At 38.2% G+C, this 18,083-nt stretch overlaps 2 pseudogenes; both read left to right on the top strand.

Moving 5' to 3' along the window:
- The first annotated feature begins 6,194 nt into the window (after positions 1 to 6,194).
- On the top strand, positions 6,195 to 6,359 carry LOC149222583 (U2 spliceosomal RNA; annotated as a pseudogene).
- Positions 6,360 to 6,572: 213 nt separating this feature from the next.
- On the top strand, positions 6,573 to 6,732 carry LOC149222582 (U2 spliceosomal RNA; annotated as a pseudogene).
- The last annotated feature ends 11,351 nt before the right edge of the window (positions 6,733 to 18,083 follow it).

The raw sequence follows: 18,083 nt of genomic DNA, 5'->3' as shown, positions 1-18,083 counted from the left end.
TCCTTCATCTTGTATTCTTAACATTTCTACTTGTTTTGTTAGATTGCTAAGAATTTCTGCTTTAAAATCATCAAACAAATTTACAAGTTTAGCTTGACTTACTGATCTTGATGCTGATTTACCTACTCTTGCTTTTCCTCTTGATATGTGTTTGCATGTTTCACATATTTCCTCAAATGATAATTGGTATACACCACCTTTACTCATGATATTAAGGAGATCAATCCATTCATCCCTAATTGTTCTAAGTAAGAGGGTTTTTAGTGTGTCAGATCCTAAACGATGTAGTTTTGCCCTCTTAACATTGTACATGAACCTCTCTATTAGATCCTCTAGACTCTCATCTTCTCTTTGATTCATTCTAAATATTTCTTCTTTAAGATCATGATCTTTATATTTGTCTAGAAATATCTTTTGCATATCATTCCATGATCTTATTGAATTAGTCCCTAAACTCATGAACCATCTAAGAGCTCTATCCTTTAAAGTTGTTGGAAACAATCTCAGGTTTTGAGTTTTTGATAGGTAATAACAAGACCTACAAATAATTTTAAATTCAAAGAGAAAGGTTTCCGGATCCTCTGTCCTTAGACCATGAAATTTTGGAAGAAAAGATGGAGGGATGTTCTTCATGTGCACACTACCATCAATATCTTGAATGGGAAATCCAAGAGGATCTTCCTCATTGTCATCATCTCCATCCATTTCTTCTACATTCTTTGCCATTTTCTTCTTCTACCTACAAGAGTGAATGGTGATGTGGCTCTTACTGCACCACATGATCAAATGGGGGGTGGGTTGGTATTTGGAGAATTTTTTGTTTTTGTTTTTATGATTGAAATTCTACTTGCAGAATGGAAAGGAAAGCATATAATGACAACTGAAAGAAAGGAAGAAACTAGATTACTTTTGCAGAAATAAACTAATGGAAGAAAGTTGGAAACTAGAAAATAGAAGAAAAGAGCAGTAATCACTTCTACTCTGACACCTCCCCAGCAACGATGCCAAAAAGTGATGAGCCTAGGTATTGCAACAATAATGCTACAACTCCCAGGGCTACCAACTTTACTTATCAACGCGGGGTTCGCACAAACTTGAAGGTGACAGTGCTATATGCACAAGTATAAGTGAAGGTCCTGCTTGTTGTCACAGTTTGTTTGGCAAGAGACCCAAGGGGTTCCAAGCCAAACTTCTATAGGGTCAGAAGAAGCTTAATTCTTTGATGGAAGGAGAGCAAATATATTCTAAGAGAGAGCTACTCTACTGCAGTAATGAAGAAAACAACATGAAATGTTATTTTAAACCATAACCTAACTAACCAATTAAACTGCTATGCTACACAGAATTGTTAAATTAACACTAACCTAATGCTAATTATCTAAGTTTCAGAAGTAAAGAGCATCAAAACTAGACTAAGGTGTAATAAAGAAACTTAGGCTAAATCAGGTTTCAAGCAAAAGAAGCAATCGGATGTCGAAATTAGTGAAAGGAGGACGTGAGGGAGCAATAGTGCATAAGAACCGTTGGATCAGTTGGGTGAAAGGAAAATGAACAACAAAGATTGGATCGCAGGAATTTATGTAGATAGATGAGTGAACATGGTTAAATAATAGGATGAATGGTGGAGATCTTATTGCGAAGGCTTAAGTGAATTGATGGACGAACAAGGCAACAAAGCAGATGGATGGCAGAGATCGTGTCACGAGGGATTAGGTGAGTCAATGGATGAACGAGGTTAACAGGAGCGATGAACGGCTAAGATATTATCGTGCAGAAAAAGAAACATGTGGAAATGAGGGAGCGGGTTTCTAAGGCAGTAAGTATTTTCTCGCGCGCCCTTCATGTTGTGAACAATATTTGGAAACTTCACGCGATTAGCCTTACTGTGTGACACGTAGCATGAGAAACCACTTTCCTTGCATGCTCTCGGGCGGATAACGTTCGTGCACTAATCCGCACAATATTGCGCGATAGTCGTTGGATCAGGCGGGGCTGATCAATGGTGGAGATCAGCCAAGCTAGTTGGCGATCAGGTGAAGCGACAGCCATCAGATTAGGCAAGGCAGATCGACGGTGGGGGTTTAAAGCACCTAAAGTGATCGGGTGACGCGATAGTCATCGGATCAGGCGAGGCAAATCGACGGTGGGGACTTAAAGTTCATAAAGTAAGTGGTGGACTCCACGCGAGGCAACAATTAGAGAATAGTGAATCGGACGATGATTGTGAAGGTTTGTTGGCGATCGGACAACAAGGAAGCAATGCATGAGGAACGTGCTGGAGGCAGTTTCAAATGAAAATGATAGAGAAAACCAGTGCGGGTGAACAAATAACTGCATTAAACAACAAACTCCATAGCCCATGCGAGAACCAGAGACTTGTGTTTTTGGGGCTGCTGAAGGGTCTCTTCCTCAAGTCATGGTCCCAGAGGGAGGAGATGAGGCTAAGACACCTGTGCACAACCTTCTAGTGATCTTTTTTGCCTAGCTAACCTGTAAACTGAAAGAGGGCACAAATGGAAGTAAACTACAACACAACCGATCTACTCTACGCTATTGTAATGAAAATGCATCTACCTAGGCAAATAACCAGAAAAACCATGAATCTTACTTAAGCAACTGAACTGAACCAGAAAGCTATCTAAACAAATAAACAGGACCAGGAAGCTTTTCAAGCAAATGAACAATGAAAACTAGGAAACTATGCTAGCATACATGTACAGTAAAGAGGAGCTTTGGCTGCTTGGGTCAGGCCCTAACCTAAGAGCTTCAACCCTCGGAGTTAACTCAGAGCTGGCTTAAACATAACTCATTCTTATTATAAAAACCATGGATTACAGAGCAAATTGTCACAAGTCTTTGCAACCCAAAAATAAAGCAGAGTTTTACAATAGAATTCTGAATCCTAATGAGGTCCTAAGCCTCTCTACTTATACATCTAATAAACTGGTTTCTGTCACTTTCAATTGCTTGGCTGTCTTCTAGTCTTCAAAGTGATGACTGTTTGCACTCCGATGATGGCGGAATATTTGAATGGAGGGGTAGTAAATGAGGAGGATTTACCTCCTATAATTACTCTCCCTTGTCCCATTCGAGTTTTGACCAAGGTCTTTTGTGATAGTTCCTTGCTTTTATCCTTTATGCCTGCATTTTTTTTTGCTTTTATCCTTTATTCCTACATTACATGCACTTTAGACCACAAAGAAAAATATCCAACTCTAATCACCTCATAAACAAAATATAATCAAAATTATGCAATAAGTTGTGAGAATAGTTGGTTTGACTAAGCTAGGAGGTGAATTGAGGACAATTAAGGCCCATATAATTACTCAATGATGAGGCTCATCACCAAGTCATTCGACGATGGATTCCTTTGTGTCACAGCCCCACACTGTGATGCCTTACGATAACTGTGGGTGACATATGGCATCGACGATATTTCGTCGTAGTTGTACAACTACTCTGACCTGGGCTAACCCTAACTTCTCATTCACTTCAATAGCCATTTTTCATTCAAGTGTTCTTATATTGAATTATTTCATTCAACAGTTATACAATTATGTGATACCGTAACATCAATACAAGCAGTGGAATAAAACTTCATTATCAGTCTGCGATATTGTAAATAACAATATGAACACAAGTATTTGTGACAGGAGGGGTAGAGGAATATGCAAATTGAATGAAACCAGAGACAGAACGGGGTTGTAGAAGAATGTAAGAATTACTATCAAATGGCTTATTACATGGCGATGATAATCTCTAAGAAGATGTGCTTAGCTTCCCTTGTGTGCAAATCTCCCTCGAGAGGGCGAGAATACACCCTTGGTGTTTACAACGAACTTTGGAAATGAAAAGGCAAGAATGGGAGGATACGAGGCATGGAGCGAAGAGTCAGAGGGCTAAGGTGGAAAGTTGATGGTCAACTTGTCAGGGGCATAACTATTGTACGAAGTGAGGATGAGGTCCAAAGCTCTCGATGAGAAAGGCTACGTGAAAAGGCTCCATACTTTAAACAAAACGAATTGGAGCCAAGAATGACATGTGATGCCCGCAAACAACACCATAAGTGGTAAACAAAAATTTGCATTGAATTGCGCAAACTTTCCAGAATGGTCAACAAGGTATGAATGGCGGCATGGATCACATGAGTAGTATTAGAAGCAAATGTGAGAATGTGAAATTCCTTTTTCTTCCTCTTTTGGATAGACGAGGGTTGACACATCTTAATTAAGAATCGTTTTCCCCGTCTTCGTCTTGCGTATTCAATGTCATTTTCTATGGTGGTGGGAAGAAACATTCTTGGTTTAGATCTTATTTTGTATCCAAGGTTAGTATTGTAGAACTCTCCTACGTACATTGCATCAAGGTTTGCCTTTGCCTCTAGAGTCCGAAAAAATTCTATAATTTTGTTTGTTGCTAGCTTCTTCTGAAACAAAAAAGAGCCTCATACGACACATCACATCCCAATTTCTCATATGGATGGAATTAATGGGTTATATGGTCATTGAGCTGGATGAACTTTCAAATATTGTGCATGTGTTCGTCGCCACCAGTCCAGTCTGTTTCTGAAAGAAATGTATCAAATTTTCATTCTTCTATGCGCATTGGATGTTTCATAAGGGAGCGAACGAGGAAACTTAACCAGCCAAACCGTTGGGTAGCATGAGGAGGGTGATTGCGCCGAGAGCTGCTCCTCAACCCAGTATAGGGGAGATGTGTAGGCGTTAGTCGTTAAATGTAAACATTTTCTAAATGGCGGCTCTATTAATATGTTGAATTTATACTAATATGTTAGATTTATAGGACGTGAAGGATATTACCATGAATTCAACATATTAATATGAATGGAATAGAACGTCGATAGTGGAGGGAGATATAGATCGAATCCTCCCCAAGATCTCCTCTAGGTCAACCCTTCCCCGGCCGCAGCCCAGTTGAGGTTGAATTTGATAGGCTGGATGTCGTTCTTGAAGGAAACCCAGTCACAGGACGACACGACAATGGAGGTTGATGAGCAGACAGTGGCCCTCTTCATCGATGGAGAGAAGGAGGGTCCAAATGGGGGACAACGATCCTCATCGCATTCTTGGTGTTCTCGCAGGGGAGCGTCGCATTCTCCAACTTCTCGAGATCCTTGATGGAGATGCGGTTGCCCATGGGCGTCAGGTGCTATTTCATAGGATTGCATTTCCGCCCATGTATGGGGCACCAAGCAACTTCTTTAACCTGCAATTCATGACTCTCTCTCTCGTGTAAACCAATCACAATGTGATTTTGTTAGCTATATTGTATCACAATCAACAATTACAACATGATCAATACGTACGATATGGTTAGCACAGTGGGTGATTAAATATGGAAAGGCCAACATAACATGTAGGTTGTTGATTAAATTTGACTAATTTAAGACACATCTTGGTGAATTTTACTTCAAGGAATGGGTAAGCAATGGTGTCCATTGATTATGTCCAATGTCATTAAACATCCCATTGAAGGATTTTTAAATAGTGTAATTTTTTCCTTTATATTAATATAGAAATTATTATTATGTTATGATAACATCCACCACGAGTTTAAGATAACATGGAAAGGGAAAAATAAAATAAAAGTGATTATTTCCTATATAATTAAATTAAATTAATTATTTTGATATTGCATTATATATTAGAAGTTTCATCTTTTTAATTGTAGATAATATTCTAATATCTAGTTAATTTTATTTATATATTAAAAAACAATAAAGTTTATATTTGTACTTTCTAGATAATTTTAATTATAACGGCATACATCCATCTCAATTCTGGGGAGAGGGATCAAATCTCTTGAGATGCAAACTTCTTTTAGAGTGAAAAGAGGTTTGATTCCTAAGATGGGAAGGTAAGATGGATCTAGGCTAGTGTAGTACATCCATCTCAATTCTCGGGAAAGAGATCAAATCTCTTGAGATGCAAACCTCTTTTAGGGCGAAAAGAGGTTTGATCCCTGAGATCGGAAAGTAAGATGGATTAAGCTAGTGTAAAGAGGGTGAAAATGGTGAGAATATTTAAAATATAAGTTTGATATTAAAAGACATGTCTATTTAAATTGTAAATGGTATTAGAAAGAATAGAAATGATTTATGCCACATGCATGAATGAGTGGGATAGAGGAGAGGGGGAGTAGTAGAAAAGGGACAGAAAGACAAGGGCACAAGCATACATTTCTCAGCCTTTTGGCTAAGATCAAGTGTAGTATATGGTCTTATTAGTTTAATATTTGATACGTGGTTCATAAAACCTCATGCTATTAAATATATTTTTCTAGGGGGAGGGCCCACTTGCAATACGTGGTTCATAGAACCACATGATATTAAATGTATTTTTTTAGGGGGAGGGCGCACTTACAATAGGTTGCTATTGGGGCTACCGGGCGTTGATTGTACATTGCACTACAGCACTAGCCTTGCGCACCCCACCAAGACAAGACCAATAAATAAATTGGGGAATGGTAATGGTTTATCCCACATGCATGAATGAGTGGGATAGAGGAGAGGGGGAGTAGTAGAAAAGGGATAGAAAGAGAAGGGCAAAAGCACACATTTCTCGGCCTTTTGGCTAAGATCAAGTGTCGTATTTGTTCTTATGAGTTTAATATTTGAAACGTGGTTCATAAAACCACATGATAATATTTGATACGTGGTTCATAAAACCACATGATATTAAATGTATTTTTCTAGGGGGAGGGTCACACAATTCGACATGTTGAGTTTTTGCAAGGAAGAGCTCAAGGATTGTAAATCGTTATGCAACCGCCTGACTTGTAAAGCTGTGATTAATTGTTTCATAGCTGGGCAATGTGACAGTTAGTTCACATTGCCCAGCTATGAAGCAATTAATCACAGCTTACAAGTTATGAAGCAATTAATCAGAGCTTACAAGTTTAAGAATATTGAAATTAGATAATTGTTGTAATGCGGTTAAGAATATTGAAATTAGATAATTGTTGTAATCTAAGGCGGTTGCATAACGATTGTAAATCCTTGAGCTCTTCTTTGCAAAAACTCAACATGTCGAATAGCAGTTTTGAAATTAGATAATTGTTGTAATCTAAGGCGGTTGCATAACGATTGTAAATCCTTGAGCTCTTCTTTGCAAAAACTCAACATGTCGAATAGCAGTTTTGGCAACGCTCTAGATTCGGACTCGAGGCGCTTATTCCAACACAAAGGAATTCTGTCGGATTCCCCTCCGTCTGATATCGATTCAGATTATGAAACTGATGGCGATTAGGGGAGCAAGAGCAGGAATTGTGTGAACAGAGATACAAAAGGGTTCGCTACAGCTATCCCTCTCCATCAGTTAGGAAATATTGTATTCTGCCTGTGACAAAACCTTCCATTATTTGTTGTATATTTACAGTCACACCCCACCAAAACAAAATAAATAAATTTGTGAATGGTAATGGTGTATTGGATTGAACTTGTACTGTGAAGGAAATGAACTTTTGTGTCGCATTAACTTAATTTTGTTGATCAGATATCGTGTTGTTTGCCGCATTAACTTAAACTTTTGTTGATCAGATATCGTGTTGTTTACCGCGCCCAAGTCCGGCAGGTATTATGGTGTATAATTGTTGCTCATTTTGGGTATTTTCTAATTCTTCCCCGTTTGCAGCTTTTCTAACTTCAACCCAGCAAGTCTGTAGAGCCTTCGATGGTCCAGCGATATCAATTCCATATTATGCTCAAGCGGTATGGTCCAGCTATCTCAATTCCATAGTGCTCAATCCTAAATCCATTATGATCTACAGATTCAATTCTTGAATTGTTGTTCTTTGAACGTAATAAAAAGCTTTGAAGGTGGACATATACCATCGATAAGTTTTTGATTAACTCCCTCATCTTTTAACGCACTTTCTCAATGTTGTGCCCTGAAAATGTTAGCAACCTCATATTCAATTAATATTCAATTAGAGTACAGCCTTCATTCTTCAAAGCATCCACAAACTCAGGAAGAAACCCAAGAACCTTTAACAAGCATATTGTATTTGACTCACACATACGCAAGACAGTCCATCGTAAAAGAATATCCACCATTTCTGTCATCTCCTTCCTTGATATGAGAGATATGAGAAGGTATTGCCTTCTGCAACAAGTCCAGACCATCAACATGCTTCTTCAAGTCTGAACTCAATAAGTAACGATGTACATCTTCTCCCAAATGCTTCATGAGATAATTCATCCTCTAGCTCTTGAATCATCATATTATGGGAACTGGTCCGTCTTCACACAGTTTTAATCCTGAAGATACATATACATGTACAAGTCGTGATGCAGGGATGGATGATGTGTATGTCAAACGAATTTGAGAAATGCAGGGATGGATGTGCATGTCAAACGAATTTTGCTGTACACGCTAGTTGTTTGTGGATCTCAATTTGATTTATATATATGTATATCAGCAGAGATTTCAACTATGGCTTGACTTTACAAAAGGCGTGCAGGAAGAAGTGATGCCGTGTATAGTCCAATGTCACTAACAACATGAGCAGCAGTCTGGGAAACGTTGAAAACTTAATTTTGAAATGTGACAATGTGGGTGAGTACGTTTCTAGAGAATTCAGGGATTCTTTTCATTGTCAATGAGATGATGTTGCAAAGAGGAGGGCAGAATAGTCAATGAGATGATGTTGCGAAAAGGGCAGAATAGGGATTGATTTCTTAGGGAGAGTGCAGGGTGCGTCCTCAAAAATATATACAGTATTGCTGAACTCATTTTGGGCAATAGAATGTGAAGTTCATTTTGATTGGTAATGATTTAGATGCTCTGTGCTATGACTCTATTTGGTGCAGCAAGGGTGATTGGACAAAGATCGCCCCTGCCTACAAAGCATCACGCACAGTTCAGTGCAGTTCACTGGGAAGTTGGGTGGGACACAAACTCAAGCATTTGCATGTGCTCAAGGAATAATAATAGAAAGAAATAAACACAAAGGGTTTTCCTTTTTATTTTATTGGTTACCTTCATAATGGAATTTGCAATACTAATATGGAAATACTAAGAGGGGGAGAATCAATATTTCTGTTTTTTGGTTTCAGTTAAAAACATTTATATTTGAAACACAGAAATAGATAACAAATAGACGCTTTTATTAATATGATCTTTGCAATAAATCAAGTACTATATATATATATATATATATATGCCAAGCACCAACTTGGACTCTTTGTGAGGCTCCAACCTCCAAAGCACCAACTCTGTCTTGTCAAGGGACCACTCTTGAATTTAGGAGCACTAACTTCCAGGATACCAATCTTTTCAGTTTTGAGGCACCAACCTCAAGGGCTCCAACCCTCTGTTGTACACTGTCTGGATCTGTTTGGTTGTAATTCTCTGCTCCCAACCCTGTTGGACCTATGACTTATTTTTGTCCTCCTATTCCTTCCACTTCTACCAGAACTTCGACTTCCTCTTTTTTTTTTTTGTTCCTTATAGTTCACCAGCTACCCTAAACTTTCCTTGTTCTCTGTTTTATATGCTTGATATGCCTGACCTTTGGCTTCCTCCTTGCTCGCTTGAGCTTTGGCTTCCTCAACACTCACTTGATCTTTCAGCTTCCTCTGCAGTCACTCTTCGACTTCCTTTGTCTCTTCGAATTCATCAATACTCACAGGACACGTTAATTAGGAAGAGAGGCCATCTTCATTATTATTCAAACAATAGACTTATTCTTTATGGCAATCGCAACATTCATGAACAGTTGGAGTTATTCCTTTAAACCCAAAATCACAATCACAACACTTTGGAGGTCTTTCTAAGTCGTGCCCATAGTACAGCCGATGGCCGATAGCGAATTCCCTTGCTGCCGACAGAGTGGATGCGATTATGTTATTAACCAGTTGTTAATAACTCCGTTGGGTCCATCGCCTTATCGCAATCCCCAATTTATATCGTTACACTCCTTCAAGACTTGCGATTGAACCAAATGCGATATTACATTAAGGCGTATTACAATGGTGCAGTCGAGTCCATTCTCCACCATAGATTTCAATCCTAAAAATCCGATGGTCTACAGCGATTTCGGGTGGACTACTTGCACGAGAGTTATCTGCTTGAAATGAGTGGTCTTTCTCCTTCCTCTAGTTGCTACGTGTCAACCATTGAATGGAATCAGACGCTCTCCTCTAAATACCACTTACCATTTTGCATCCGCCCGAAATCCCACTTATAGCTTTAAATCCGCCTTCCTTCGTTGACTAACGCCCGAGCTTGTTTGTACCCGATGACCATAGATCTTCTACCATCAATGGTTGCAACGCCTTCTCCGGATTCCTCTTCTGCTATTGTTTAAATCAATCTCCGCCGTTCATTTCTTGACACCAGTCTGCACGATTTAATCATGGCTGATCATTTCCTTCGACCTCGTCTGTTGATCTCCGAGATCCAACGATTCATGTGCGTTCAATCTTCATCTGTCTCCTCACTTTGACTTTGATTCATTTCTTTAGTGTTTTTTCCTGTGGTTTCGGGTTTCTTCAAGGTTTCAGTCTTTCACTTTTCTACCTCTCTCTGAGCCTGCCTTCTACAAATTCATACATCGCTGATTCTCTCTGAGCTTCACTTTGATTCTTCAACCGGATTCAAAGACCCATTATGATTCCTCTTTCCTTCTTTTGATGAATTCTTCCTCTCGGTTCTTCTTGGGAATACATTACACGCGATACTCCCAATATGGCTCCTCCGATGTGGCTCCTCCTCAATCTTCCGCTCTTACACTTGCTTCTTTTCTCCGCTTTGGTAGCTATGCTCTGATATCTCCTTGGCTTCATATTGACATTAATGACAATCTAGTTCAACAATCTCCCCCTTTGTCATTAATGGCAATATTCTTCTTCTCTCCCCCCTTTTACATCAGTGGCAAAGGAATGCACAAGGATTCTCCCTGTCGAACTGCTCCCCCTGTCTTGCAACATATTTATGAATCAACTTAAGTGATGCTAAAGAGATAACCCCCATATTTTGACGAAGATGTTCAAATGCTTCTCGAGGAAGAGGTTTTGTAAAAATATCAGCTATTTGCTCCTTAGTATTGATATATTCCAAGATGATATTTTGTTCAGCTACTTGTTCACGAAGGAAATGATACTTGATTGGTATATGTTTGGTCTTTGAATGCATCACTGGATTTTTGCCGAGGCTGATCACACTTGTGTTATCACAATAGATGGTAATTGGTTGATTTGGACCTATGTTGACATCTTTTAGAGCTTCCTTCATCCATAGTATTTGAGTACAATAATCTGCGGCAGCTATATACTCGGCTTCAGCTGTAGATAGTGATATGGATGTCTTTTTTTTGTTGAGCCAAGATACTAAATAGTGTCTCAGGAAGAATGCATTTCCACTAGTACTTTTCCGATCATCGACACTTCCGGCCCAATCAGCATCGGCGTATGCAGTGAAAGTAAGAGTTGAGCTCTTAAGGTACCAAAGACTGAAATCAGGAGTTCCTTTTAGGTATCTGAGAATTCTTTTTACAGCCAACAAATGGGATTGTTTAGGCGCTGATTGAAATCTTCCCACCATTCCTACTACTTGCATAATATTGGGTCTCGTAGCAGTTAAGTACAGAAGGGCTCCAATTATTGACCTGTAATGAGTTGCATCTACCGAAGGGAGTCATCATTTTTGCTCAATTTGCAACTTGTGGTCATAGGTGTGTTCATGGGTGCATAGTCTTCCATTCCATATCTTTTAAGCATGTCTTTAAGATATTTGGATTGAGATATAGACATGCCTGTTGTGGTTTGACATATTTGCAGTCCAAGGAAGTGAGATAACTCTTCTATCATTGACATCTCGAACTCTTTTGACATATTGTGAGAATACTCATGGCTTATCTCATCATTATTACTAGCAAAAATTAGATCATCAACATAAACAAGTGTGACTAGTAACTTATCCTCATCCATCTTTATGTAGAGATTACTTCCTACTGTTAGCGTTCGAATTTGCCTCAGGCTGAGGAAGGCAAAATTCGAGGCAACATCAAACCAAGCTTAGCCTCGTAGCTAGCCCTACGAGGACAGGAGAGGGCTCTCTCTGGTCAATCTCGACAAAAGGTAATCAAAGAAGCTCGAGATGACTGAATTGATGACTAATTTTAGGCTAGGTATGAAGTACAAGGACTATGGAATTGATTTTTTGAAGTTTTGTTGAATTCAAGGGAAAGGCAATTTTGGGTGCAGGGATGAGGCACAGCTTTTGCAGAGGTCTACTTGGGGCAAGATAGGCGATTGTTTTGATGCCTTTAAAATGATTGAATGAATAGACCTGACAGGTGAGGAGCTAAGGAGAGCAAGGAAGTCTCAAGGATTCTCCTTAAACTGAAGAAAACATGGAAAATTAAACAAATTTAAAGGCAGAGCATAACAAATTTATGGATTCTACCTTAACACTTCATTTGTTTAATTGCAGAAGATTAAATAAGGAAAGTGGTACACATACACAACTTATAAGTACTGAGAGAAACACACCATCAACACATAAGGCCACAGGAATCCCAAATAGTGCTGCAAAACCCTGGTCTATCCTTTGCCAAAAATGCAGATAAAATATGTACAATAGTGTATCAAGCTATTCCCAAGAGTCCAACCCTGAAAATGACTAAGAAAATACATAATATAGGCAAGCTAACACATTCCCTTGCCTCTAGGGGTCGAGCTCATCATCCTAGGAGCTGTTTCAACCAATTCTAAACAAAACACTACAATCTAGGCAGTCAAAACAACTTGCCTCTATAAGCTAGGAAACCAATTCATTCATTAAATTTTTGCTATTTTATGAATGAATCATCTAGAATAGGTAAATAAGTGTCAAGTCAACATAAAGTTACATTAATTACATCAAGGAGGGTGAAAAATCCCATCACAAGTCAAAACTGGTCAAACTGGCTTCGTTTCCTGAGCTGAAGATAAAAACTGTGCAAAAAATCTTGATGCGTAGCGCGCCCTGGAAACGGCCCGATTTGCCCACAAACTCACAAAATCGCCTTAGAACAATGCTCTTTGCTCTTGGAATGTGGAATGGGTTGCAAATGAGGAGAAATATCTTCATATAGACTCCTTGTTGATTTTTGCTTAACCCAAAACCCATTTTCTTATGTTTGGTTGTTGACACTTTTTGAAAATTAATAGGCTTTGACCTTTTTGGTTTCCCCTTTAAAATTGGTTGAAATAATGATTTTCACTGATAATTTTTTGCAGGGATAGCTCTGATATGCTCTGGCAAAGGAGACCAAGGCTGCACTTGAACGATTGAAGAACTGCAAATTTTGACAATTTTTTCAAAAATGTGATGGCGACTTATCTTCAAAACAGAGTTTTGAAGAGAAGTCCTAATTCAGCTGTACAATGATGAAAATTATTGAAGTGATGATCTATCAAAGACATCCCTCTGGCCTGCTGGTCTTCTAAGACTTTTCAAGACAAAATTGACTCAACCCTAGACCTAAGACCTCAAAATTTAAAACATGATTGTAAATGACCTTTGAAGACTTATTTTAATAAACAGGCCTGAACCAGCAGTGCCAAGCACGAGGGAAATGAGTGACACAACCCACTCCATCAGAGTTATGGCATGCCTAACGAAATGCAACTGATCAAAACTGATGGGACACCTAATCATGAAATGCAAAAGAGCTTTGATCTCTGATGGAGGGATAACTAGACCGACTCTAACACCTACCACCCCCTTCTTGAAGTCTTGTTGTTGTAGATAGTGATCCAATCTTGTGTACCAAGCTCTAGGAGCTTGTTTCAACCCATATAATGCCTTTTTCAACTTACAAACAAAGTCTTTTCCTTTTGTCAGATTAAACCCTTCTGGTTGCTCCATGTAGACTTCTTCCTTGAGTTCCCCATTTAGAAATGCTGATTTTACGTCCATTTGATAGATTTTGAATCCTTTTGAGCAAGCAAATGCCAAGAACATCCTAATAGCTTCCACACGAGCTACTAGTGCAAATTTTTCTTCAAAGTCAATTCCTTCAATTTGTGAATAGCCTTTACAAACAAGCCTTGCCTTGTTTCTGATGATTTGTCCATCTTCAGTCATTTTGTTTTTAAACACCCACTTGGTTCCTATTATGTTTTTCTCCTTTGGACGAGGTACCGACTCCCATGTCTCATTCTTCTCAATTTGAGACATTTCTTCTTCCATGGCTTTTACCCAATGAGGATCCTTACTTGCTTGAGTAAATGTTTATGGTTTTATCATGGATAGAAGAGCAATATCATTTTTCTTTGGTGCATTTGTCATCCTTCTTCGGCTTTGCATCCCTTCATCTATATTGCCAATAATCTACTCTTCCGGGTGATATTTTTGGAGAAGTTTCATCTTTGAAGGAGTTTGAGATGGTTCTTTTTCCTTGGGTATTTCTTGATTTTTTTTCTTCTTCTTCAGGTTCTCCTTCTTCAATGAGAGGATCAACTTCATGTTCTTCAATTTCTTTCTCTGGAAGGTATTCATCTTCACATCAATGCTTTTCACTATTTTCCGTAGTAGGTTATTGTAGCACTTGTAGGCTTTGCTCCATGTAGAATATCCAAGGAAGATCCCTTCGTCAACCCGAGAATCAAACTTTCCTGGTGAGCCATCATTGATTTTTATGAAGCACTTGCTTCCAAAAATCTTGAAGTATTTTATTGAAGCAGGTCTTCCTTTCCATAATTCATAAGGAGTCTTTTCATTATTTGGTCTTAATTGAGTTCGATTCAAGGTATAGACAGTTGTCCTGACTGCTTCTCTCTAGAATTTTGGCTGCAAGTCAGCTGCTATTAACATTGTTCTTGCCATTTCTTGAACTGTTCGGTTTCTTCTTTCAACTACCCCATTTTGCTTGGGTGTTCTGGCAGTAGAGAGTTCTCTTTTAATTCCATGTATTTTATAGAATTCATTAAATTCTTTTGATGTGAATTCTCCCCCTCTATCTGTTCTGAGGCACTTAATCTTTGAGTCCTTTTCATTTTCTACAAGAGCTTTAAGATTCTTAAAACACTCAAATGCTTCGGATTTATATTTTATAAAATATATCCACATCATTCTAGTATAGTCATCAACAAATAAAGCAAAGTACCTTTCTCCTTGGAGTGCCGAAGTTCTAGTTGGTCCACATAAATCAGCATGGATGATCTCCAAAGGCTTTGATGTAGAAAACTCCTTGGTCTTGTGGTTGGTTCTGGTTTGCTTTCCATGTTGACATGGACCACATATTCCTTGATTTGGTTTGAATAACTTTGGAATGTCTCGTACTGCTTTAATCTTGTTGATATTGATCAAGTTATCAAAGCTTGTATGTCCAAGTCGCTTGTGCCACAACCAACTTTCATCTGTTTGACTTAAGTAGCATTTATCTTCTTGAATCTTGTTCAGAATATAGATGTTGTCTGGTGTTCTAACCCCTTTCACCACAAGTTCCCCTGAGGAAGAGTTCCTTATTTCACAGTCTTTGGTGCTAAAGACAACATTATGTCCTTGATCACAGATTTGGCTAACACTCAGGAGGTTGTGTTTGAGCCCGTTTACTAGCAAAGCATTTTGAGCTTTTCCTTTTCCATTATTAAGAGTAACAGTTCATTTTCCGGCAATTTTGGCAGATTCACTTCCAAAGGATACATTTCCTTCCTTTTTGTTCAATGAGACAAACTACCTTTTGTCCCCTATCATGTGTCTAGAGCACCCACTATCCACAAACCAATGATTTTCATCATTTTGAGCACATAGAGTTAGGCCACATTTATCTGTGTTGGGATTATCACTTCTTGCTTTTCCTCTTTTGAGTGGGCAATTTTGTTCATTATGTCCCTTATTATTACATAATGAGCAAATCAGATCAAATTTGGCCAAGGGATCAAAAGAATTGTAGGTCTTGATTTGTCCTTGCCCTTTGGGGCCATATGGTTTGTTTATTGATCCTTCAGTTTTGGTCTGTCATTCTTACGAGCCATGCAATGTCTAGCTTGATGACCAAATTTTTTACAATGGAAACAATGCCCAAAAAAGATAGTTTTGTACATGTTGTAATAGCCATGATTTGAATCAACATTCTTTCTTGGAGTTGCTCCTCCTTCATTCTTTGGATTTGAGATGGGCCTTTGATGAAATACTGTTTTGTATTTGTTGTAACATCCATGATTCGAATCAACATTCTTCCTTGGAGTTACTCTCTCTTCATTCTTTGGATATGGGATGAGCCTTTGATGAAATAATCTTTCTTCTTTTGGGTTGCTGGAAAGTACGTCGGCATAGCTTTTCACATTATTTTTAGTACTTGATGATTCTCCTTTAAAACCTATTCCAGATTTGTCATGTTGAGGTTTTTGATTATTTAGGATAGTGTCAAGTATTTGAGAGATTTTCCAACCTTTTTTAACTTGCTCCAATTCCTTCCTTACAGATACTATTTCGGTTGCACGTTCTTCGCAAGCTTCTTCTTTTTCTTTTAGCTTTTTTTCAAGAGATCTTCCCTTATTTTTGTTTCCTCGTTTTCTACCTTGAGAGAAATGATTTTATTATGTGATTTCTCATTTTCTTCAATGACACTTATTAATAATTCATCTAAATTTCCATCTATCCCTGAGTCATCATCATTTGTGAATGCCATGAATAATACTTCTTGGCTTCCAGCATGGTCATTTTCTTCATTTGATTCTTCATTACCTCCTTTGCGATGAGGGAACTGGTTAGTTGATTTCTTTTTGATGACTACAAATTCATCTTCATCAGACTCATCTTGCTTAGAGAGGAAATTATTCTTATTGAACCCTTTCTTTTTGTATACCATCCTTTTAGAATTTTCTTCATCATCACTATCATGCTTATGAGGACATTTTGCAGCATAATGACCTATTTTTCCACATTTGAAACAAATAAGAGGGTATTTAAATTTTAGCTTAGATCCTTTCTTCAGCCTTCGTACAAATTGCGCCAATTCGGATTCAAAATCGGAGCCATCACTACTGACATTCCTTTCTTTCCCCTTTTTTGATTTTGAGGCCTTAAATGTTGCGTCTTTGGAACTTAGGCAACCTTTTCTCATCTCATAGCCAATGAGGATTCCATGGAGTTCATCCATCTTGAGAGTATCTAGATCCTTCATTTCTTCTATGGCACTTACTTTGGATTCAATTCTGTCTGGGATAGATCTTAAGACCTTTTGAACAATGGTGATTTCTTCAATGTTTTCTTCCAATCCTTTAAGAGAGTTGACCACTTCAGCTACTCGGAGAAAGTATGATGCAATATCTTCTTCTTTATCCATTTTCAGACTTTCAAATTGCCTTCTATGAGTTTGAAGCTTTGCCTTCTTGACTTTGGAGTCCCCGTCGTATAAGATAATTAGCTTATCCCATACTTCTTTGGCAGAGTTACAATTCATGACTTCTGTAAATTCAGAATCAGTGATTCCACTAGTGATGGAGTTTAAGGCTTTTGCATTTGCAATGTAGACTTTCCTCTCGTCTTGATCTGCTGGAAGAGTGGAAGGAGCTATGTACTCATTTAAGACCAAATTCCAAACTTCAGGTCTAAGGGACATTAAGTAGTAGGACATTCTCTTTTTCCAGAAACCAAAATTTGTGACATCGAACAGAGGAGGTCTTCTTGACACTTCTTGATTTCTCATCATGACTAAGAATCCTTCTTCAAGCTGTTAGACTGATATGAAGAAGCCCGATCTGATACCAATTGTTGGAAATACTTGGGGGGGGTGAATCAATATTTCTTTTCAATTATTATTTTATTTTATTATTATTTATTTTTTAGTTAAAAACATTTATATTTGGAACACAAAAATAAATAACAGGAATAACTGCTTTTATTAATATGATCTTTGCAATAAATCAAGTACATATATATATATATATATATATATATATATATATATATATATATATATATATATATATATATATATGGTTTCAATCAGTTGCCAAGCACCAACTTGGACTCTTTGTAAGGCTCCAACCTCCAGAGCACCAACTCTGTCTTGTCAAGGCACCAACCTTGAATTTAGGAGTACCAACTCCTAGGACACCAATCCTTTCA

This window comes from Pinus tabuliformis, chromosome Q (genome assembly GCF_031772625.1).
Source record: "Pinus tabuliformis cultivar Carrire ecotype Pingquan chromosome Q, CPIR1, whole genome shotgun sequence".
In the NCBI taxonomy this organism is placed as follows: Eukaryota; Viridiplantae; Streptophyta; class Pinopsida; order Pinales; family Pinaceae; genus Pinus; species Pinus tabuliformis.
Note: the sequence above shows the minus strand (reverse complement) of the source record. Positions and strands in the feature narration are given on the sequence as shown.